Genomic DNA, 22,913 nt, shown 5'->3' with positions numbered 1-22,913 from the left:
GGGCCTAGTGTGGTTGTGTACGTGTGATATACATACACTTTTTTGGGATCATATTTTCTATTCCGCTATTTAATCAAAAACCTTTGGGGATCAGTTAAATTGGGGGATAGTCTGTGTTGGTACGTGTGAGAGAGATCCACCTTTCCAAGTTGTTGGGATTCATCTCATACTTCTGAAGGTTTGAGGGTGCTGCCTGTTCCATACTCCCCCTACTCCTAGCCTTTTAGGGGTACAAACAATAGTAATTGGGGCCTAGTGTGGTTGTGTACGTGTGATATACATACACTTTTTTGGGATCATATTTTCTATTCCGCTATTTAATCAAAAACCTTTGGGGATCAGTTAAATTGGGGGATAGTCTGTGTTGGTACGTGTGAGAGAGATCCACCTTTCCAAGTTGTTGGGGTTCATCTCATACTTCTGAAGGTTTGAGGGTGCTGCCTGTTCCATACCCCCCCTACTCCTAGCCTTTTAGGGGTACAAACAATAGTAATTGGGGCCTAGTGTGGTTGTGTACGTGTGATATACATACACTTTTTTGGGATCATATTTTCTATTCCGCTATTTAATCAAAAACCTTTGGGGATCAGTTAAATTGGGGGATAGTCTGTGTTGGTACGTGTGAGAGAGATCCACCTTTCCAAGTTGTTGGGGTTCATCTCATACTTCTGAAGGTTTGAGGGTGCTGCCTGTTCCATACTCCCCCTACTCCTAGCCTTTTAGGGGTACAAACAATAGTAATTGGGGCCTAGTGTGGTTGTGTACGTGTGATATACATACACTTTTTTGGGATCATATTTTCTATTCCGCTATTTAATCAAAAACCTTTGGGGATCAGTTAAATTGGGGGATAGTCTGTGTTGGTACGTGTGAGAGAGATCCACCTTTCCAAGTTGTTGGGGTTCATCTCATACTTCTGAAGGTTTGAGGGTGCTGCCTGTTCCATACTCCCCCTACTCCTAGCCTTTTAGGGGTACAAACAATAGTAATTGGGGCCTAGTGTGGTTGTGTACGTGTGATATACATACACTTTTTTGGGATCATATTTTCTATTCCGCTATTTAATCAAAAACCTTTGGGGATCAGTTAAATTGGGGGATAGTCTGTGTTGGTACGTGTGAGAGAGATCCACCTTTCCAAGTTGTTGGGGTTCATCTCATACTTCTGAAGGTTTGAGGGTGCTGCCTGTTCCATACCCCCCCTACTCCTAGCCTTTTAGGGGTACAAACAATAGTAATTGGGGCCTAGTGTGGTTGTGTACGTGTGATATACATACACTTTTTTGGGATCATATTTTCTATTCCGCTATTTAATCAAAAACCTTTGGGGATCAGTTAAATTGGGGGATAGTCTGTGTTGGTACGTGTGAGAGAGATCCACCTTTCCAAGTTGTTGGGGTTCATCTCATACTTCTGAAGGTTTGAGGGTGCTGCCTGTTCCATACCCCCCCTACTCCTCATCTAGCCTTTTAGGGGTACAAACAATAGTAATTGGGGCCTAGTGTGGTTGTGTACGTGCGAGATACATACACTTTTTTTGATCATATTTCCTATTCCGCTATTCAATAAAAACCTTTGAGGATCAATTGAATTGCGGGATAGTCTGTGTCGGTACGTGTGAGAGAGATCCACCTTTCCAAGTTGTTGGGGTTCATCTCATACTTCTGAAGGTTTGAGGGTGCTGCCTGTTCCATACCCCCCCTACTCCTCATCTAGCCTTTTAGGGGTACAAACAATAGTAATTGGGGCCTAGTGTGGTTGTGTACGTGCGAGATACATACACTTTTTTTGATCATATTTCCTATTCCGCTATTCAATAAAAACCTTTGAGGATCAATTGAATTGCGGGATAGTCTGTGTCGGTACGTGTGAGAGAGATCCACCTTTCCAAGTTGTTGGGGTTCATCTCATACTTCTGAAGGTTTGAGGGTGCTGCCTGTTCCATACCCCCCCTACTCCTCATCTAGCCTTTTAGGGGTACAAACAATAGTAATTGGGGCCTAGTGTGGTTGTGTACGTGCGAGATACATACACTTTTTTTGATCATATTTCCTATTCCGCTATTCAATAAAAACCTTTGAGGATCAATTGAATTGCGGGATAGTCTGTGTCGGTACGTGTGAGAGAGATCCACCTTTCCAAGTTGTTGGGGTTCATCTCATACTTCTGAAGGTTTGAGGGTGCTGCCTGTTCCATACCCCCCCTACTCCTCATCTAGCCTTTTAGGGGTACAAACAATAGTAATTGGGGCCTAGTGTGGTTGTGTACGTGTGATATACATACACTTTTTTTGGATCATATTTTCTATTCCGCTATTCAATAAAAACCTTTCTAGGGCAAGATCTTAAATTACAGAAATATGAGGAGACCGTCAAATAAGGGCCGTGGCCTGGGTCGTGGTGCTGCTGGTAGAGCTCCTGTTGCAAGGAGAGGACATGGTCGATCTGTGCCAGCTACACGCACAAGTGAAACACCTTCCTCAAGTGTGAGTAGGCGACAGAACCTGCATCAGTATTTGGTAGGGCATCAAACGCCCCTAGAAGTGATGAGGCCAGAACAAGTTGAGGCGATAGTAGATTGGTTTGCTGCTGACAGTGCCTCCAGTTCCTTCACATTGTCTCCCACCCAGTCTACTGCAGAAAGGTCAGAGTTGGCACCTGCAGCCAATGTCCAACCGTCTTTCACCTCACCCCCTTGCAAATCAGGCCAGCAGTCTGAGCCCCAAGCCATACAGCAGTCTCTTATTCTTTTTGAGGACTCTGTCAGCAGGGTTTCCCAGGGCCATCCACCTAGCCCTGCCCCAGAAGTGGAAGAGATTGAGTGCAGCGATGCCCAACCACTTATTTCTCAAGATGAGTACATGCAAGGATCATCGCAGCACGTCTCCGATGATGACGAAACGCAGGTGCCAACTGCTGCGGCGTTCAGCATTGTGGAGACCGACAAGGAGGGCAGGGGTGAAGACTGGGTGGAAGATGATGTGGAGGACGATGAGGTCCTCGACCCCACATGGAATGAACGTCATGCAGGTGAACTGAGTAGTTTGGAGGAAGAGGCGGTGGTCGCACAGAGCCACCAGCACAGCAGAAGAGGGAGCAGGGTGCAGAAGCGGAGCGGCCGTGCCCTAGACACTACGCCCGCTACTGCCCAACGCAGCAAGGGAACGAGCGCACCAAAGTCAGCTCAAAGGAGTTCTCTAGCGTGGAAGTTCTTTAGAAAATGTGCTGATGACAGGACACGAGTGGTTTGCACCCTGTGCAATCAGAGCTTGAAGCGAGGCATGAACCTTCTCAACCTGAGCACAACCTGCATGATCAGGCATCTAAGTGCAAAGCACGAGCTGCAGTGGAGTACACACCTTCAAAACCAAGAAACGTCTCTGGCTCATCCTGCTTCCTCTTCTGCTGCAGTCTCGGCCGCTCCAGCCACATCTGTAGTGATACCGGCACCTGCCACCCCGCAAACAGACGATCTGTCAGCAACACCACCACCTGGGTCACCAACAACCATCTCCACAATGTCCCGTGGAAGCGTTCAGCTTTCCATCTCCCAAACACTTGAGAGGAAGAGGAAGTACCCCCCTACCCACCCGCGATCCCTGGCCCTGAATGCCAGCATTTCAAAATTATTGGCCTTTGAAATGCTGTCATTCCGTCTGGTGGAGACGCACAGTTTTAAAAACCTTATGTCGGTGGCTGTCCCACAGTACGTCGTGCCCAGCCGCCACTACTTTTCCAGGCAAGCCATCCCTTCCCTGCACAACCAAGTGGGGGAAAATATCAGGTGTGCACTGCGCAACGCCATCTGTGCCAAGGTCCACCTAACTACGGATACGTGGACCAGTAAGCACGGTCAGGGGCGTTATATCTCCCTAACGGCACACTGGGTAAATGCAGTGGCGGATGGGCCTGAGACGGATAGCAATTTGGCGCATGTCCTTCCACCACCGAGGATTGCAGGGCGCTTCAGTTTGCCTCCTGTTCCTAACTCCTCCTACTCCGCTTCCTCATCCTCTACCGCCTCCTCATCCGGACAGCGTAACACCTTCACCACCAACTTCAGCACGGCCAGGGGTAAACGACAGCAGGCAGTTTTACAACTTGCCTGTTTGGGGGACAAACCACACACCGCGCAGGAGTTGTGGAGGAGCATGGAACAGCAGACAAATGAGTGGTTGCTGCCAGCGAGCCTCAAGCCCGGCCTGGTGGTGTGCGATAACGGGCGAAATCTCATAGCAGCTCTGGGCCTAGCCGGTTTGACGCACATCCCTTGCCTGGCGCATGTGCTGAATTTGGTGGTGCAGAGGTTCCTTAAAAACTACCCCGATATGTCAGAGCTGCTGCAGAAAGTGCGGGCCGTTTGTGCGCACTTTCGGCGTTCTCACCCTGCTGCTGCTCGCCTGGCAGCGCTGCAGCGTAACTTCGGCCTTCCCGCTCACCGCCTCATATGTGACGTGCCCACAAGGTGGAACTCCACCTTGCACATGCTGGAAAGACTGTGCGAGCAGCAGCAGGCCATAGTGGAGTTTCAGCTGCAGCACGCACGCGTGAGTCGCTCTGCGGAACAGCACCACTTCACCACCAATAACTGGGCCTCCATGCGAGACCTGTGTGCCTTGTTGCGCTGTTTTGAGTACTCCACCAACATGGCCAGTGGCAATGACGCCGTTCTCAGCTTAACTATCCCACTTCTATGCCTCCTTGAAAAAACAATTCGGGCGATGATGGAAGAGGATGTGGCACAGGATGAGGAGGAGGAGGAGGATGAAGAGGTAACATTTCCAAGGCTTTCAGGGCAGTCATTCGCAAGGGGCTCCGAGGGTGGGTTCCTGCACACGCAAACGCCAGGGACGCAATTGTCCAGCAGGGGCACAGTTCTGGAGGATGAGGAGGATGAGGAGGAGGAGGAGCTGGAGGAGGAGATGGAACCATGTTCACAGCAGGGTGGCACCCAGGCCAGCTCATGGCCATCACTGGTGCGTGGCTGGGGGGATACAGAGGACACGGACCATACACCTCCCACAGAGGACAGCCTTTCGTTGCCTCTGGGCAGCCTGGCACACATGAGCGATTACATGCTGCAGTGTCTCCACAACGACCGCCGAGTTGCCCACATTCTAACTTGTGCTGATTACTGGGTGGCCACGCTGCTGGATCCCCGTTACAAGGACAACGTACCGTCCTTAATTCACTCACTGGAGCGCGATCGCAAGATGCGCGAGTACAAGCGCACGCTGGTAGACGCCATGCTGCTGGCATTCCCATCTGACAGCGGGGCCACAGTGGAAGCACAAGGCAGAGGAGGAGGAGGAGGAGGTCGCCAACGCAACCAGGGCACCGCCAGCACCTCAGAAGGCAGGGTTAGCATGGCCGAAATGTGGAAAAGCTTTGTCAGCACGCCACAACAAACAGCAGCACCAGCAGCTCAGATGGAACGTCTTAGCAGGAGGCAGCATTTTACCAACATGGTGGAGCAGTATGTGTGCACACGCCTACATGTAGTGAATGACGGGTCTGCCCCCTTCAACTTCTGGGTCTCCAAATTGGGCACATGGCCTGAGCTTGCCCTTTACGCCTTGGAGGTGCTGGCGTGCCCTGCAGCCAGTGTATTATCTGAACGGGTATTTAGCACGGCTGGGGGCGTTATAACAGACAAGCGCAGCCGCCTGTCCAGAGACAATGTGGACAAGCTCACGTTCATTAAAATGAACCAGGCATGGATCCCACGGGACTTTTCCGTACCTTATGCAGAATAGCAATGGATACCGACCTTACCCACCCATTGTTCCATTTTTGCTCTTTCTCACTCTTTTGGGGTGTACCCTCATTTAAAATTTGTGAAAAGAAGCAGTGTTGGCTACCTCGTCCTCCTCCTCAGGGCCAGATTAATGTAGGGGCTATTGGAGCTGCAGCTCCAGGCCCCTACCTTTTATATAGGCCCCGGGTTGGCCATATTCACTGTTACCGCTCTTCTGTCACTTGTAAACACAGAAGTCTGGCTTCTATGCTCGCTTCCCCAGGCAGCACCCTCAGAACCTCCCCACACAGCGTGAAGGCCGGACAAGGAGGGACAGTTGGCGATGCATGGATGTGTTTATGGGCTTCAGAGACAGCATCCCATGTTGAATTAGGCATGCATGGCTGCACCCTTCCTCCTCTGGGTGCATGGCAAGGCACGGCCCTTAAGGCCCTTCAAAATCCTCAGCACCAAGCCCATGATGCTGTTAATCCGGCCCTGGTCCTCCTCCACCGCCGCTTCCACCTACACCGCCCATAGGTGTGCGCAGCCTATTGCATTAAGGTGTGCACCCCAAAGTTGAAATACACATGCATGTGTTTGCCAGCAGGGAGAGTAATGTATCGGGGCCATGTACCTGTAGGCAAGGAGAAATAGAGCAGAGCAGGTCCCAGGGAGATCTTTCCCATCTCCTCACTGGCAATGCTATGTGCCCTAGGTGATTAGGGTGTGCCCAGGCACACCCAGCACACCCTGTGCGCACGCCTATGTCACCGCCACATCCACCACCACCTCAACCTCCCTCCTACTCCATATGGGCCTCGTCCTTCAGAGATGAAGAAGAACATTGTTTTATTTTTCTGTTTTTTTTTGTTGTTTTAAGTTATTTCCCTATCCACATTTGTTTGCAGAGCACTTGCCATGCTCTTAATTACGTTTTGCTGCCATTTGCAGCACTCTAGCCCTTTCCTTTGGTGTTTTAGAGCCATTTTAGTGCCTTAAAGTTCGGGTCCCCATTGACTTCAATGGGGTTCGGTGTCCGGGAAAAGTTCGGTAAAAGTCCGGGACACGGACCCGGACTTTTTTTTAAAGTTCGGCCGAACCCGTCGAACACGGACATCTAGGTGTCCGCTCAACCCTAGTAGTGACACTGACCCTAGCCAAATGCAAAACTGGTGAGAAACAGTCTGAAAAGATGAGTAGGGAAAAAAATTGTTACTGGCCTCCACCTGCAAAACTATTCCTGTTTTGGAGGTTGTCGCACTGTTGCCCATCTAGTGCACCTGTTGTTAATTACGTTAATACCAAATTAGCTGAAACTGATTAACTAACCAGATCAATATCCCAGGAGTTTAATTGACTTGATGTTATACTCTGATTAAAAAGTGTTCCTTTAATTTTTGTAGTGTAGTTAGTCAGGTTGAAAAAATATACAAGTCCATCTAGTTCAACCGATAAAAAAAAAAAAACAGCCATACAATCCCATATACACAATTCTATACCACAGTTGATCCAGAGGAAGGCGAAAAAACTCCATGAAAGCACGATCCAATTTGCTACAGCAAGGGAAAAAATTCCTTCCTGATCTCCCGAGAGGCAATCGGATATTCCCTGGATCAACTTTACCTATAAATGTTAGTATGGTGCTGTTGAGCGCTCTTTTTATTTGCTGCTTAACAGGAAATGAAGGATCCGAACTACACAACATTGTGGATCCTCAGCCCTTAACCACTTGCCGGCCGCCACCGCGGCAGGCTGGCTCGGCTGCGCGAAACAACGTAGCTCTATGTCTTTCGCGCGTGTGGTGCTGGGGGGCGAGCGTGCACCGGCGGCGGCGCGCTTCCGCCCCGACTAGGCGGCGGGGATGCCGCCCGGCACCCGCAATCACTCCCCACTGAGAAAGAAGGACGGTCAGCTATTGTAAACACAGCTGACCGTTCTTCTCTCTGAAATGATCACAGAGCTCCTGTGATCCTTCTATATAGGAACACAAGTCTCTATGGTCATTTCACAAGTCCCTCCCCCCATACAGTTAGTAAACACTCCCATAGGCTCACACTTAACCCTTTGATCACCACTGGGTTAACCCCTTCCCTGCCAGTGTCATTATTACAGTGACAGTGCCTATTTTTAGCACTGATTACTGTAGTAATGTCACTGGTCCCCCCAAAAGTGTCAAAAATGTCAGTTAGGGGTCCGATCTGTCCGCCGCAATGTCGCAGTCCGGCTAAAATTCGCAGATCGCCGCCATGCCTGATAAAAATAAATAAATAAAAATGACATAAATCTTTCCCCTAGTTTGTAGAAGCGATAACATTTGCGCAAACCAATCAAAATACGCCTTTTGCAGGGTTTTTTTTTTTTTACCATAAAATATGTAGCAAAATACAAATTGGCCTAAAATGATGAAAAATTGTGATTTTTAATTTTTTTTTTTTTTGGGAATGTCATATAGCAGAATGTGAAAAATATTTTTTTTTTAATTTTTTGTTTCAGAATTGTCGCTCTTTTTTTGTTTATAGCGCAAAAAATAAAAATTGCACAGGTGATCAAATATCACCAAAAGGAAGCTCTGTTTGTGGGGGAAAAAAAAAAGGACATCAATTTTGTTTCGGTACAGCGTCGCACGACCGTCAAAGTAACGCAGTGCCGAATTGCAAAAAATAATAGCCCGGTCATTAAAGCGGAGTTCCGGGCACAAAATCGATATTTTTTTTGTGCCCCTCCGCTAGGTAGACATCACCTGAAAAGGAATTGGATAGTTAGGTTTTTTTTTTGTTTACTCACCTTGTAAATGAAGATCGTAAATACTCACCTCAGAGTACTTCCTCCCTCAGCGCCGCGGCTCCGCTGTCACTTCCTGTCTCGCGATGATTCCTGGGAGCTGAACGTCATCGCTCCCAGGAATCAATGCGACGGCACCGGCCCCGCTCGTCACTTCCGGGCGACGCCGCATTCCCCTGCTAAACAGCTTCTGGGCATGCCCAGAAACTGTGGAGGAATGCGGCGCCGCACCGGAAGTGACGAGAGGGGCCGGTGCGGGCGCATTCTGGGAGAAGAAGACGCGGAAGAAGACGCAGAAGAGGACCGCGCCGGCTTCAGCTGCCCACAAGAGAGATGGAAACGCTGTGGAAGAAATTTTATAAGTAAGTATTTCTTCTAAAAGGTAAGTGCGAACCGGGACAGATCAGAGGCTAGCCATTGTGGAATGTACTAGCCCTGACTGTCCCGGGGGTATGTTCAGTGAAAAATGACTTCTGTGCCCGGAACTCCGCTTTAAGGGAGAAAATCCTTTCTGGTCCAGAAGTGGTTAAACAGAATCCTCATAATTCAGGCTCATAACATGGTAGTGTTCTGGACTTTAATGGTAGACCCCCTACAAAGGGCTGTCTTTAACACAGGGCAAAAGGGGCAGCAGCCCCGGGCCAAGCCACTGTTGTGGGGCCCAAAGCAGCTGCCCCTTGAGCCCGCACTGCCCACAAATAATTGATAAGTGAATTTGGTAGGGCCCAAGAAACTATTTGCCCAGGATCCAATCAGTACTAAAGACGACCCTGCCCCTACAACTTCCTCCAAAAGCAGAAGAGGCCAAAGAGGTCCTTCAAACACGGTTATTATATTGTCATGCAAAGAAGTGTTTCACTTTTATGTCAACAAAGAAAAGGAGGTTGGGACTTTACATGAGAGACATGAAGGGGTCAGCAGGAAAATTGTCAGCGGCATTTATTGATACATGTAAATGAAACATACATGACAGATCAAAAATGATAACATTAAATAATACAATAAGTGCCTGTTCACGTACGAGCGACGCTACTTTGGGTGGCGACCTCCGAGGTCGCGGTGCGAGCAGCGCGCCGCGACCTCGGAGCGGCCACCACAGACTTCATAACATTGAAGTCTATGGCGGTCGCCTCCTGGTCGCCCCAAAGAAGCTCCGGACCCTTTTTCTAAGTCGGAGCGACTTGTGTCGCTCCTATTAGAACGGGTCCGCAGCTTCCCTATGGCAGGTCGCCTCAGTGTGAACCGGGACTAAAGGTGAACACTCCCAAAGTACAATAAATAATGTCCAAAAAAGCTAGATTCCAATAATATAGAGTAATAAAATGATGCAGGATATAGCAGAGCTATAAGTTCCAGGTAATGGAGTAATTCAATATTTTACAAACATCATTGTCTCAAGCTTTAATTGTCCATAAACATGTTACATTTTTACCAATCCCAGTGCCCTCGGTATTATGTTTCTCAAGCACAGAAATGTGTTTCTCTTTAGCAGATGCGTGGGATGCCATTAATTCTGCATGGCACCTCATACATTGGCAATCATGTGAGTCCTCACATGCCAAACCGCATAGTGCCACAACACCATGCAGTTTGATGTGGTACAATTTAAAATAATTGTCCAGAACTTATTTTCCTGTCTTTCTTGTAGTTATGCAGCCCAATAAAATAAATAGGCTGCTCTACAGGTGACACTTGGGAACGCAAGGAAAACACGCATAACTGCACACGCTAGGCTGCACTGTATTGGTGTAAACCTGGCCTGAAGGTAAAGCTGGCCTTCGAAAGTTTGCAACTTGGCCGGTTCAGCAGGGATTGGTTGGGGTTGGAATCATCTATGGGCAGGCTAATTGTACCCAAGTTGATCTATCGATCTATTTGGTTACAACCAGTATGTCAGTTTTTGGCATGGGATTATTGCCAGCTGCTATAGCCGCTAGCAATAATCACTGTGTTCTAAAGGCTGCTGCAACTTACTGTGCCCCCTGCACCACAACACACCACACCGGGAGAACACAATAGCTCTGCCGTTGCAGGAGGAAAGAAAATCACATAATCTATGGCCTGCCTTAGCAATGCCTGGTATACTCTGTATGCTTTTATCTTGATTGGATAAAGTGGAGGATCTTTCTGGATCATTGAGGATGATGGATCCAACTGAAAGTTGATAAGTGATTACATTCCCTGGAAAGTGCTCTAAAGGCTATATTTTCCCCAACTAAAATAAGTTCATCAAGTAATAAAGAAGAAAACACAGTGCATGTGATATTTTTATTTTTTATCAGACATTTAGTATTTAGCTAAATGATATTCTGCATTAAATGACTTCCAATTCATGTTTTAACATTGTTTACGAAGTTTACAAAATGACGCTTTTATCATACTCTGGAGTCTCTGGATCCCACCGTCTAACGTATTGGCCAAAATATTTCTTTTTGCTTTTTCTATCGCTGCTCCATCATCTTCATCAGCATTTCTCCTGAGAGAAGACACAGTTATCGTTACATAAGACATCATTGATTATTACACAAAAACTGTATTTCACTGGGACCAAATTTGTGTATTTTTAGGATGCAATGGGGTAGATTTACTAAATCTGGAGCACTAAGAATCTGGTGCAGCTGTGCGTGGCAGCCAATCAGCTTCTAACTTCAGCTTGTTCAATTAAGCTTTGACAATAAAACCTGGAAGCTGATTCATTTCTGTGCAGAGCTGCACCAGATTTTGCACACCTCAGTTTTAGTAAATGCTCCTCCATTGACTACTGTTCTATAACCACATAAACATGCTAAAGAATACCACACTGCGGGATGCCACAAAGTTAAATTCCTTATTGAATATCCAGCAGAAGCATTCTGATGTATTCCATGCTATAGTTGCGCTAAAATATGTATGAGAAGGTTAACTGGGCAAATGCTTCAACCGTTAACACCGATCAAACAAGGTCATATAATTACAATGTGGAGAATACATAAAAGTACTAGTGTCAAAGCAATATAATAGCACTGATCTGTCAGGATCATACAATGTACAGATATAAATTGTAACAAAACATTTGTGCAGTCCACTCCAAGAACAAATGATCCCACAGATGTTCAAATAAAGTTCAGTTCCAAATAGTGGTATGGTAAAAACTTCCACCCAGGTGAATGATATGTTGACAAACAGCTTGTGATCCCATCCACCACACAGAGCCTCTTACCAGAGAAAAATAGGACATGCACAGCGAGTAGTTAAGGACTACTACAGCCTGCTCACAACGTGACAGCTGCGGTAGAATTCAACCACAGAGTATAAACCGGCACTGGCTCCCTTCAGAACTCGATGGTACCTCTCTCACGGAAGCGAAGTGGAGTGGGAAATAATAAAGATCGGGACAAGCCCATAGTGTGATACCGCCAAAAACAAGTTTATTTGCCAACAATAAGAATTGCACTCACCCAAAAAACAGAGGAACAAGCATGTAGTAGCTATGATGCACCAGAGGTTTAAAACATTCAGTCTTCCTGGATCCACCAAAAAGATGGCCGACCTCGGGCTTCCGGGTGTGATGAGGTGACGCTGGATTAGCTCCTCCCAATGCGTTTCGTCATTACGACGTTGTCAAGGGGGCGTAACCAGCGTCCGTGTCACAACCCTATAAATAATGAATGAAATAACCGGCAATGATGCACAGCTGAAACTTCCGGCGTGACCACTCGCAACAGGAAGTGACCCAAGCGTTCCATCCTGGAGCGCAAGATGTGCATAATCCAGAAATAACAAATTTAGCTGTCATAGATGACCCGAACGGCTGTACCTGTTCGTTCCAAAATGGAACTGATCCATATGCCCATTACACAATAGTAGTATGGAGTCCAGGTCAAAGTAACGGCCACTTAATACAGTAATGAATTTGATACATAACATCACACCCAGAGGCCCGAGAACACCAGAAGCGAACCAGTGCATCACAGCTCCAAAATAAAAGACAAATGCAATATATAAAATCAAAACATTTAGAACATTTAAACTGACATGGTATTCTAAAATACATAAAAATGACAATTTAAGAAAAACAACAAATTTTTAAATTTTTTAATTTTTTAAAAAACGCATAAAACATATGGAGTACTAACTGGAACCCAACATATTAGGAGCAGCAAGGCAATGTATAAAAGCCCATATTCGAAAAATAAGACTAAAATCAGGGTAGCATAATAAATTGGGTAATTGATAAAAGTGTATATGATAGGACTAAAAGAGAAGGGGAGGGGGGAGGGGATTGGATGGATGATTTAAAAGCTCATAATGAATGGGCGGGAACTTCAGCTATTGTTAATGAAAGCATTAACATCCCATTCAATATTCAAGCCAAAAGGCCTGTATACTTTCAGCAAATAGATCCATCTCGTCTCCAGTTTTGATACCTCCCTCCTAATATGGCAAGGCAACCCCTCCAGTACGGCTGTAGTACATCTATAATCATAAAGGAAGTGCCACTGGGATCCCTAGCATGTTTCAAATCAAAATGTTTCGATAGAGAATGCTTGGGAAAGCCCTTCCTAATATTGGCCACATGTTCGTTCATCCGTATATGAAAAGGGCGGATGGTGCGGCCCACATAATGCAGGCCGCAGGAGCAAGTAATAAGATATACAACGTTCTTAGTTGTACAAGTGGCAAAGTGCTCCACCTCAAAAGACTTTCCAGTGACATTTGAAAAAAAGTTAGTATACTTCCTACATTTCAGGTGATTCAGCCTACAGATGGAACAGCGCCTGCATGGATAAAAGCCCTTCGTTTGAAAAAATGGGATTGGCTTCCGGGGGGGATCAACAATAATAGGCGCAATGGATAGTCTTAACGGGGGCAAACCCCTATATGTGACTTCAGGGGTCTCAGGTAAGAGGGGCCCCAAAATCCTATCGCTTTTGAGGACGCCCCAGTGCTTCTTCAAAAGTTTCTTTACCATAAAGTGTTGAGACGAGTAACTAGTAAAGAATGTGAACTTAGGTGGTACTTTAGGAGTCTTAGAAGGTTCATCAGGAATCGCGGGCCTAGATGTTGGGTCCAAAATGTGCCCCCTATCCATAGAACCCACTTCCTGAGCGATAAAATCAAGTTCCTCCAAATCGTAGCCCTTAGAGACGAACCGTCCTTTTAATAAATCAGCTTCCACCCAATAATCCTCCAATTTAGAACAGTTCCTCCTAATACACCTAAATTGGCTCTTGGGCACCCCCTTGAGCCAAAGGCGATGGTGGCAACTGTCCAAATGGATGTAACCATTACGGTCAGTTTCCTTAAAATGTGTGGAAGTTATCAGTTTGTTCCCTTCAACTCTGATACGTAGATCTAAGAAATTAATTTCTGTCTCACTGGCCACATGTTTAAGTTCAATGCCCCTGTCATTGGCATTCAAAATGCACATAAAAGCGTCCAAAGATGACATGTCCCCTTTCCATAGGAGGATGATGTCGTCTATATAGTGCCTCCAAAGGAGGAGCTCTGGGAACATACCAGAATAGACGACATCATCCTCCCACTTGGCCATAAAAAGGTTAGCCATGGAGGGTGCAAATTTCGCCCCCATGGCAACTCCTCTCTGTTGGAGGTAGTATTGGTCGCCATACCAAAAATAATTATGCTCCATGGTGAATCGGAGCAAACTTAAAATAAAACTTTGCTGTCTCCTGAGAAAAGAAGAGTCCCTAGTTAGGAAATGTTCTACCGCTTCCATACCATCCGTGTGGGAGATAATGGTATAAAGGGACGTGACGTCTGCCGTCACCAGCAGACATCCCTCCTCCCAAACAACCTCATTCAAAATGTTTATCACCTGTGTGGTGTCCTTCAGGTACGAAGGCATGATAGACACAATGGGCTGAAGGAAATTATCCACATATCTTCCCACACGGGAAGTCACCGAATCAAGGCCACTAATTATAGGCCTCCCAGGGGGCCGGACCGGATCCTTGTGGATCTTAGGTAGTATGTACATAATCGGCACCCTGGGGGCTATAGGAACCAAATAAGCCTTTTCCTTTTTGTTTAAAATCCCACTGCAAAAACCCTCCTCCACCAACTGGGATAGGGTATTTTTATATTTACGAGTGGGATTGACCTGTAAGGGGGCATAGGTGGCAACATCGGAAAGGATGTTCATCATTTCAGAATGATAAGCATCCCTTCCCAAAACCACGATGCCACCGCTCTTATCAGCGGGATGCACGACAATGTTGTGCCTTTCCTTCAGGGATTCCATACCCTTCTTGAACTTCAGGTCATAGGGGGCCTTGGGTATCCTCATTTTTCAAGGTCTGAACTCAAAACGTCTTTAAAAACACTCAGAGGGGGGACAAGAGACCGTTGGACATTTAACTTGCATACAAATTTTTGCACGTCCATAAATACTTCAAATTTACTTAAAGGGCAGGGGGCATATTTAAGTCCCTTACTAAGCACCAATTTCACCTCGTTGGAGAGAGGAGCTCCGCTCATGTTAAATATACCTGCATCATCTATACCTTTCTCCTTTTTGGATCGTAACTTCCTCCCCCCTCTGGACCCTCGTTTGGTTCTATAGCCCTTTTTGGCCTGGATTGGTCCCTTGGAAAAAAATTCCCATTTGTATTATGGCCACTGGTAGAGGGGCCCTCAAATGAACCTGGACCCCTCAGCCTTCAATTAGGGGAATTTTGATACTCTGAGCCCCTCCTCCCTTGGGGATAATTGGTGTAGCCCCTTGGGGGTGGCTCATTATGGCACAGATCTTTCTGAATAGTAAGTGGACACGGCTAAAGCTGCCCATACATATTTTGTGCATGTGAAAATTTTGAAAAATCCTTTGATCTTTCCATTGTTGTATCAACTGATTTTGTTTGAAAGCCCTTCAAATCTCCTGTAAACCTCCTACTTGGATGAAACCCCAGATATAATAAAACGGTACCTTTTGTGCTTTAGAACAATGCTCATTATAATTACAATATGTGCAGTTTTTTTTCCCAAATGGAAATCACATTCATGGTTAGAATTTGACTACAGCTTTCCATGCAGTTCCTTTAAACTTTCTCATCATTATAGTCAAGAATAGGGTGGGGGCGAACACCACCCTGTTCGGTTCATAGAAGAACTCCCGAACAGGGGAAATGTTCTAACCAAAAATCAAAAGTGCCCATTTGGAAAGCTTATATGTATAGTAATTGGTGCATATGGGGGTCTGGGTACTGCCCTGGGGGACATGAATCAATTAAAAAATCTGGTAAGCTTCCAGTGTGAATTGAATGTTTGCGTCACGGCTATGATCTCTTGATCTCTTTACTGAGCATGGATTTCCTTTAGGACTTAATCCCTTTTTTTTTCTTTTTGGATTTTACTTTAATAGACTTTGGTTTTGTCTCACTGGATAATTGTTGATACTTGCTTGGTTTTGTATATGCGCCTAATACATTCACAGTGCCGCACTTTGATTATGATTTTTTTTTGTGCCTAGTGTCTGGGTTATAGTGCTTGGCTGCTAATAGAGGTTCCAAGCCCAGATAACCCTCTCCTTTTTGTTTTCCAAAATCCAATTCAAATTACTTGTTCATGTTTTTACAGCAGCCAAACAATTGCTAAAGCCCAGAAAATTGCCCACTCTTTTTTTGGCCAAGTCAAGGGTGCACCTAAACATGCTGCATGAAAAAAAACAGAAGTCAGATTGGCTGATACAACAAACGAATATGTTTCATATCACTGGGTCTTATACAAGCTTCCAGTGGGATTTAAACTGGACCTTTTGGACGTCTAAATGGTGGTGTATCCTTGGGATACACTTGTCCTGTTCTCCATCTCGCCTTCCTTCCTCCCCCACTTTCCTTTTCTCCTTTCCCCTTTTTTGTTACACCTTCTCTGCAATACCCTTCACCCACTTTGCCCCTTTAATGATGTCCGGCATCTCTCAGGACATTCCAAGTTCATTTTATACATCAGCGACTCCACTCTGCCCTTGAGCACTCCAAGGATTATTTGTCTCCATCTGAACTTTTGTATGTTACCCATTATATCTAAATGTATGGTTTCTAATATCACATCTAAAAAATTGCCTCTGTTTCCAATCCCCCAGTGGCTCAAATCCAATAGGACACTCTGCAGCACAGAGCCGAAAAACTAGGTCCGCCCTACCCCAGCACACTCAGCCCTAATTCTGACCCTCTGTACGACTCCCACAAATCCCTCCAAACATCTTCCCTAATCCACCAGACTTGGCACTCATATTCCCCCTTGGACTGTTGTTGGCCAATACACCCCTGTACAATCTGCACACAGTATAGCAATGGAGATCTCTCCACTAGGGATGATCGAACGGTTCGGGTCCACCATCGGTTCGGCCCGAACATTGGGTGTTCGAGGTTCGGCCGAATTTAGAACTTTTTGCCCAACAAGTTCGGAATTCGGCAACCAGAACCGACCAAAATGCAATGCTTCAGGAAATGGGCTTTAAAAGCCCGTGATTGGACCAGAACCATTAGCAAAAGCCAATTGAGGGGGCAGGAGAATGCTAGGAATGTGATTGGAGTGACTAGGGGGTCCCTAGACCAATCATTAGTGAATACGCCCCCCAGTATATAAGATCGCCCCGCCATATTCCTAGCATTGTTATACTGGACATGGAAGAGAGTGGAAGCAGTTCTGTTAATTTTACTTTAAAAGTGTCATTTAGCTATTTATTAGTGTGAGGAAAGGGATATCTAGTGTAGTTAGAGTGCTCCTTTACACTTAAGTTAGCTTCAAAAATTTAGTTTCTGTAGGGAAAGTGTTAAGTGTAAGGGGACCGTAGTGTAGTGTAGGGTTAACTGGCAGTGACTGCTATGGCAGGGTGAGAAAACCCTTCCATAGCAGGGTGACCGCTATAGATAAATGATCATTTTTCTGAGTTGCTTCGGCACACCCATATGGCTTCTCACCAGCCAAGCATTTTTTATGCTGCAGGGGCTGCCACTGCTAGTGCTTTTTTGAGGACATGTTTGATGTCAGACATGACATTTGAACATGTGTATAGGGGGTATATATACACATATATGTCTGTATATATACCCCTAGACATATATAGGTGTGATAGTAGCAGAAATAAATGCTTGCGCTAATGAAATCATTACAGTAATATATTTCTGCTACTATCACACCTATATATGGCTAGGTGTCTATATACATATAATTATGTGTGTATATATACCACTATACACAAGTTCAGATGTTTTGCCTGCCTCAAAAGAACCCAAAAAAATGCCAAAAAAACGCTAGCGTCAAAAAAAAAAATGCCCAGGTGTGTTTTTGCTGGCATTTTTTGGGGGGTTTTGGAGGCAGGCAAAACATCTGAACTTGTGTATAGTGGTGTATATACACACATCCATATATTTATATACACACCTAGACATATATAGGGGTGATAGTAGCAGAAATATATGCTTGCGCTAATGAAATCATTTACAGTAATATATTTCTGCTACTATCACACCTATATATGTCTAGGTGTGTATATAAATATATGGATGTGTGTATATACACCACTATACACAAGTTCAGATGTTTTGCCTGCCTCAAAAGAACCCCAAAAAATGCCAAAAAAACGCTAGCATCAAAAAAATGCCCAGGTGTGTTTTTGCTGGCATTTTTTGGGGGGTTTTGGAGGCAGGCAAAACATCTGAACTTGTGCACAGTACCACTATACACAAGTTCAGATGTTTTTCCTGACTGCAAAGAACCCAAAAAATGCCTTCTATTAAACCGGCAAGGTGTGAAAACCGAGGAGAGAAGCCAACCCCCTGAGCTGAAAGTTTTCTAATACAAACAATCCTATTTTTTTTCTGGTTCTGGACATGCTACAGAGCTGAAACTTCACAGGTACACCTTTTAGACCCCCTAGACACAAAATCACACAAAACAAGTTCTTAAAAATTTTCATTTTTGATAAAAAAAGCCAATTATTGAAAAAATTAAAAAAAAAAAAAAAAAAGAGAGATTTTGATTTTTACTTTGGATTTCAGATCTGGGGGTCTATAAAGTGTACATGTGAAGTTTCAGCTCTGTAGCATGTCCAGAACCATAAAAAAAAGATTGTTTGTATTAGAAAACTTTCAGCTCAGGGGGTTGGCTTCGCTGCTGTAACACCTTGCCGGTTTAATAGAAGGCATTTTTTTGGGTTCTTTGCAGTCAGGAAAAACATCTGAACTTGTGTATAGTGGTACTGTGCACAAGTTCTGATGTTTTGCCTGCCTCCAAAACCCCCCAAAAAATGCCAGCAAAAACACACCTGGGCATTTTTTTTTGACGCTAGCGTTTTTTTTGGCATTTTTTGGGGTTGTAATGTTTGGGGGGGTTATGGCTCCACAGGACCGAGTGCAAAACCGCTCAACTTCAAACAAAAAGGCTTTTATTCAGCAGGTAACAAAAAGTCATGGCTTCCAGCAGCACACAAGCACAAAATACAAAATAAAGTTTGCTTATCTTCAGCACAAAAGTAAAAAGGAAAACACATACAGTTCGTAGTTGGGTTAGTTGGGTCTTCGCCCCCTGGGTTTTACAGTCCTTGTTAAGTCCTGTTTTCTTGCAGCCTCCAGCAAAACTCCCAGCTCTCCAAACACAGGTGCATACACCAACTCCTCCTCTCCACCCCTCTATCACTACTTCCTGTCTTCTTTTAAGAGCTGCTTCCTGGAGGTTCTTAACCCTGTGTGTGCTGGAATCCTCAGTCAGAGGTGGAGACCCCTTCCCACCCGAATATCGCTTCAGGGTCTCCGAAATCCCGGGTCCCAAATATTTCTCAGATAAACCAGAGGGAACTGTAATCAGTCCTCTCCTGTTTCAGGCTATTCCCGGGGATTCCTCACCCGTACTGGGTGACCCTCTGAGTACTTCCACACTTCCCTTAAAGGGACCATAACCCAAAAATTGGTGCTATATAGCACCCGTCCAAGACCCAACCTTGGCGTCCTGTACAGGGTTCTTTTGAGGCAGGCAAAACATCTGAACTTGTGTATAGTGGTGTATATACACACATCCATATATTTATATACACACCTAGACATATATAGGTGTGATAGTAGCAGAAATATATTACTGTAAATGATTTCATTAGCGCAAGCATATATTTCTGCTACTATCACACCTATATATGTCTAGGTGTGTATATAAATATATGGATGTGTGTATATACACCACTATACACAAGTTCAGATGTTTTGCCTGCCTCAAAAGAACCCCAAAAAATGCCAAAAAAAAAGCTAGCGTCAAAAAAAAAAAAAATGCCCAGGTGTGTTTTTGCTGGCATTTTTTGGGGTTTTTTGGAGGCAGGCAAAACATCAGAACTTGTGCACAGAACCACTATACACAAGTTCAGATGTTTTTCCTGACTGCAAAGAACCCAAAAAAATGCCTTCTATTAAACCGGCAAGGTGTTACAGCAGCGAAGCCAACCCCCTGAGCTGAAAGTTTTCTAATACAAACAATCTTTTTTATGGTTCTGGACATGCTACAGAGCTGAAACTTCACATGTACACTTTATAGACCCCCCAGATCTGAAATCCAAAGTAAAAATCAAAAAATCTTTTTTTTTTTTTTTTTTTTCAATAATTGGCTTTTTTATCAAAAATGACAACTTTTAAGAACTTTTTTTGTGTGATTTTGTGTCTGGGGGGTCTAAAAGGTGTACCTGTGAAGTTTCAGCTCTGTAGCATGTCCAGAACCAGAAAAAAAAAAGGATTGTTTGTATTAGAAAACTTTCAGCTCAGGGGGTTAGCTTCTCTCCTCGGTTTTCAGACCTTGCCGGTTTCAAAGCAGGCATTTTTTTGGGTTCTTTGCAGTCAGGAAAAACATCTGAACTTGTGTATAGTGGTTCTGTGCACAAGTTCAGATGTTTTGCCTGCCTCCAAAACCCCCCAAAAAATGCCAGCAAAAACACACCTGGGCATTTTTTTTGATGCTAGCATTTTTTTTGGCATTTTTTGGGGTTCTTTTGAGGCAGGCAAAACATCTGAACTTGTGTATAGTAGTGTATATACACACATACATATATTTATATACACACCTAGACATATATAGGTGTGATAGTAGCAGAAATATATTACTGTAAATGATTTCATTAGCGCAAACATATATTTCTGCTACTATCACACCTATATATGTCTAGGTGTGTATATAAATATATGGATGTGTGTATATACACCACTATACACAAGTTCAGATGTTTTGCCTGCCTCAAAAGAACCCCAAAAAATGCCAAAAAAACGCTAGCGTCAAAAAAAATGCCCAGGTGTGTTACAGCAGCGAAGCCAACCTCCTGTGCTGAAAGTTTTCTAATACAAACAATCTTTTTTTTTTATGGTTCTGGACATGCTACAGAGCTGAAACTTCACATGTACACTTTTAGACCCCCCAGATACTAAATCCAAAGTAAAAATCAAAAAATCTCTTTTTTTTTTTAATTTTTCAATAATTGGCTTTTTTATCAAAAATGACAATTTTTAAGAACTTTTGTTTGTGTGATTTTGTGTCTGGGGGTCTAAAAGGTGTACCTGTGAAGTTTCAGCTCTGTAGCATGTCCAGAACAAGAAAAAAAGATCATATAGGTGTTAAAGGGGGGTCCTTCCTCCCTGTTCTACTGAAAAATCTCTCTTTTTATTTTTTAATTTTTTCAATAATTGGCTTTTTTATCAAAAATGACAATTTCTAAGAACTTTTTTTGTGTGATTAATAGTTAATGGGGCATGACCCAGAACCCTAGGCACTTTTTAGGGGCATTTATTGGGTTTTAGGGCTTAAAAATTGTGTTTTTTGATTACCGAAGTTCGGGTCCCATTGATTTCAATGGGGTTCTGAAATCCGGGCCGAACTTTCGGGAAGTTCGGATGTTCTGGCCGAACCAAACTTTTCAAAAGTTCGATCATCCTTAGTCTCCACCCCTGGGACTGTAGGTTGGGCTGATCTTGGACTCTCCTTTGCCACCCTTTGTACTCCAGAACAATATACATAAAGAGGCATTGAGAATTCTCAAACTTGTGCATACAGATGAAGAAAAATTTCATGCAAGCCTCTCCCACCCCCACACCTGTACACCTATCCAAACTCCTCCCCTGCTCACATCATCAAACCTAACCCCACCTGTAAAATTGAACATCCAGTCAAAATTGTCTGTTGGTTTGTTGGAACAGGGAAGGATTAGAAACTGCTCAGCAACTGCTGGCACATTGTTGTTCCACGTGGAGAGTTCAATATTGGTCCTAATGTAGATCTGTGAGGTCACTGTTCTCTACATTTTAAATGTATCCTGTTTTGAATCTCGATGAACGGAAAGTGGTGTTGCCTCGAAACATGTTGGCTGTTTTTTATATGACCTATTCACCAACAATTAAAATTGTCTTGGACTTTTATATATCTAGTTTTGGTCTCACACTCCTTTCTGTATTCATAGGATTAGAAACTCTGTCAGTTTTTTATTGTTGTCTCATCAAAAATATTCCCTCACTTACTTTCTCAGTATTATAATTGTGTTTTTATAATCAAAGTTATTGATGAGATGGCCACAAGGCCTATGCTGTGTGGCAGAGATGTGCAATTCACAGGACTGAATAAACATACATAAAACTTTTTTGGTAGGTACAACAATCCTCATATATGTATTTCACCTTTTTGTTTAATGGATTGCCCAAAATTAAGCTTTAAAAGTCCATACTTCTATTTTAAAAAGTCTTATACATACTTACTCTTCCTCACAGAGAGATAAGGAGATGGTCCCAAGAAAGAAAAGGAGCAACAGAGATTTCTTCAAGGTGAACATCTTTGGGATCTGTGAATAATTTGTATTCATGGAAAAAAAAAGACAAAATTGAAAATATGATCTAAAAATTACACGAGGCTTCCTAATGTTAGACATGCATAAAATTGTTGTTCCAATCAATAAAAGGTCCAAAGTTTGTTTGGCGCTAAACCATCACAAAATATCATGTATACCCGGCACCCATTATGGACAGGTTGCATGGTTTTTAATGACATGGATTTGCTTGATGCTTTCCAGACCTTACTGGATCTGATTACCCATGAATAAAACAATGATTAAGGGATATTGATCTATCTTTTTCCTCAATCCCACAAAAGGAAGAGGACAGCAGGTCCTTAGATACTATTAAAGCTGGTTCACAAGAGCCAAAGTTCCAATCTCTATTGTCTATGGTTCCCAGGACTTTCTATCTTCAATGGGATACCTTTTGCCTCACCTGGGTTACCCACTCTAGTCCTCAATCAGAATGAAAGGATATGAGATTAAAAATTAATCTATGGGTATCTACTTCACTAATTTATGGAAGAGCCCTGAGGGCCATCATAAAAAATGTTTGAAAGAATTCTGACCTTGAAAAATGTATTTATTTTTTTATTTATTTT

The 22,913-nt window shown here is 44.1% G+C and overlaps 1 long non-coding RNA gene across 1 annotated transcript in view; it reads right to left on the bottom strand.

The window, feature by feature from the left end:
• Positions 1–10,969: 10,969 nt before the first annotated feature.
• LOC309562998 overlaps positions 10,970–22,913 on the bottom strand; it is a 108,393-nt gene continuing 96,449 nt past the window's right edge. The window contains exons 2-3 of the long non-coding RNA XR_014225646.1: positions 22,238–22,320; positions 10,970–10,995 (exon numbers count right to left, since the gene is read on the bottom strand). This is a non-coding gene — a long non-coding RNA (uncharacterized lncRNA). The remainder of the gene's footprint in view (positions 10,996–22,237; positions 22,321–22,913) is intronic.

The sequence above is a fragment of the Pelophylax lessonae genome, assembly GCF_965119305.1.
Source record: "Pelophylax lessonae genome assembly, chromosome: 9".
NCBI lineage: Eukaryota > Metazoa > Chordata > Amphibia > Anura > Ranidae > Pelophylax > Pelophylax lessonae.
The sequence above is the reverse complement of the archived record's forward strand: the minus strand, read 5'-3'. Positions and strand labels throughout refer to the sequence as shown.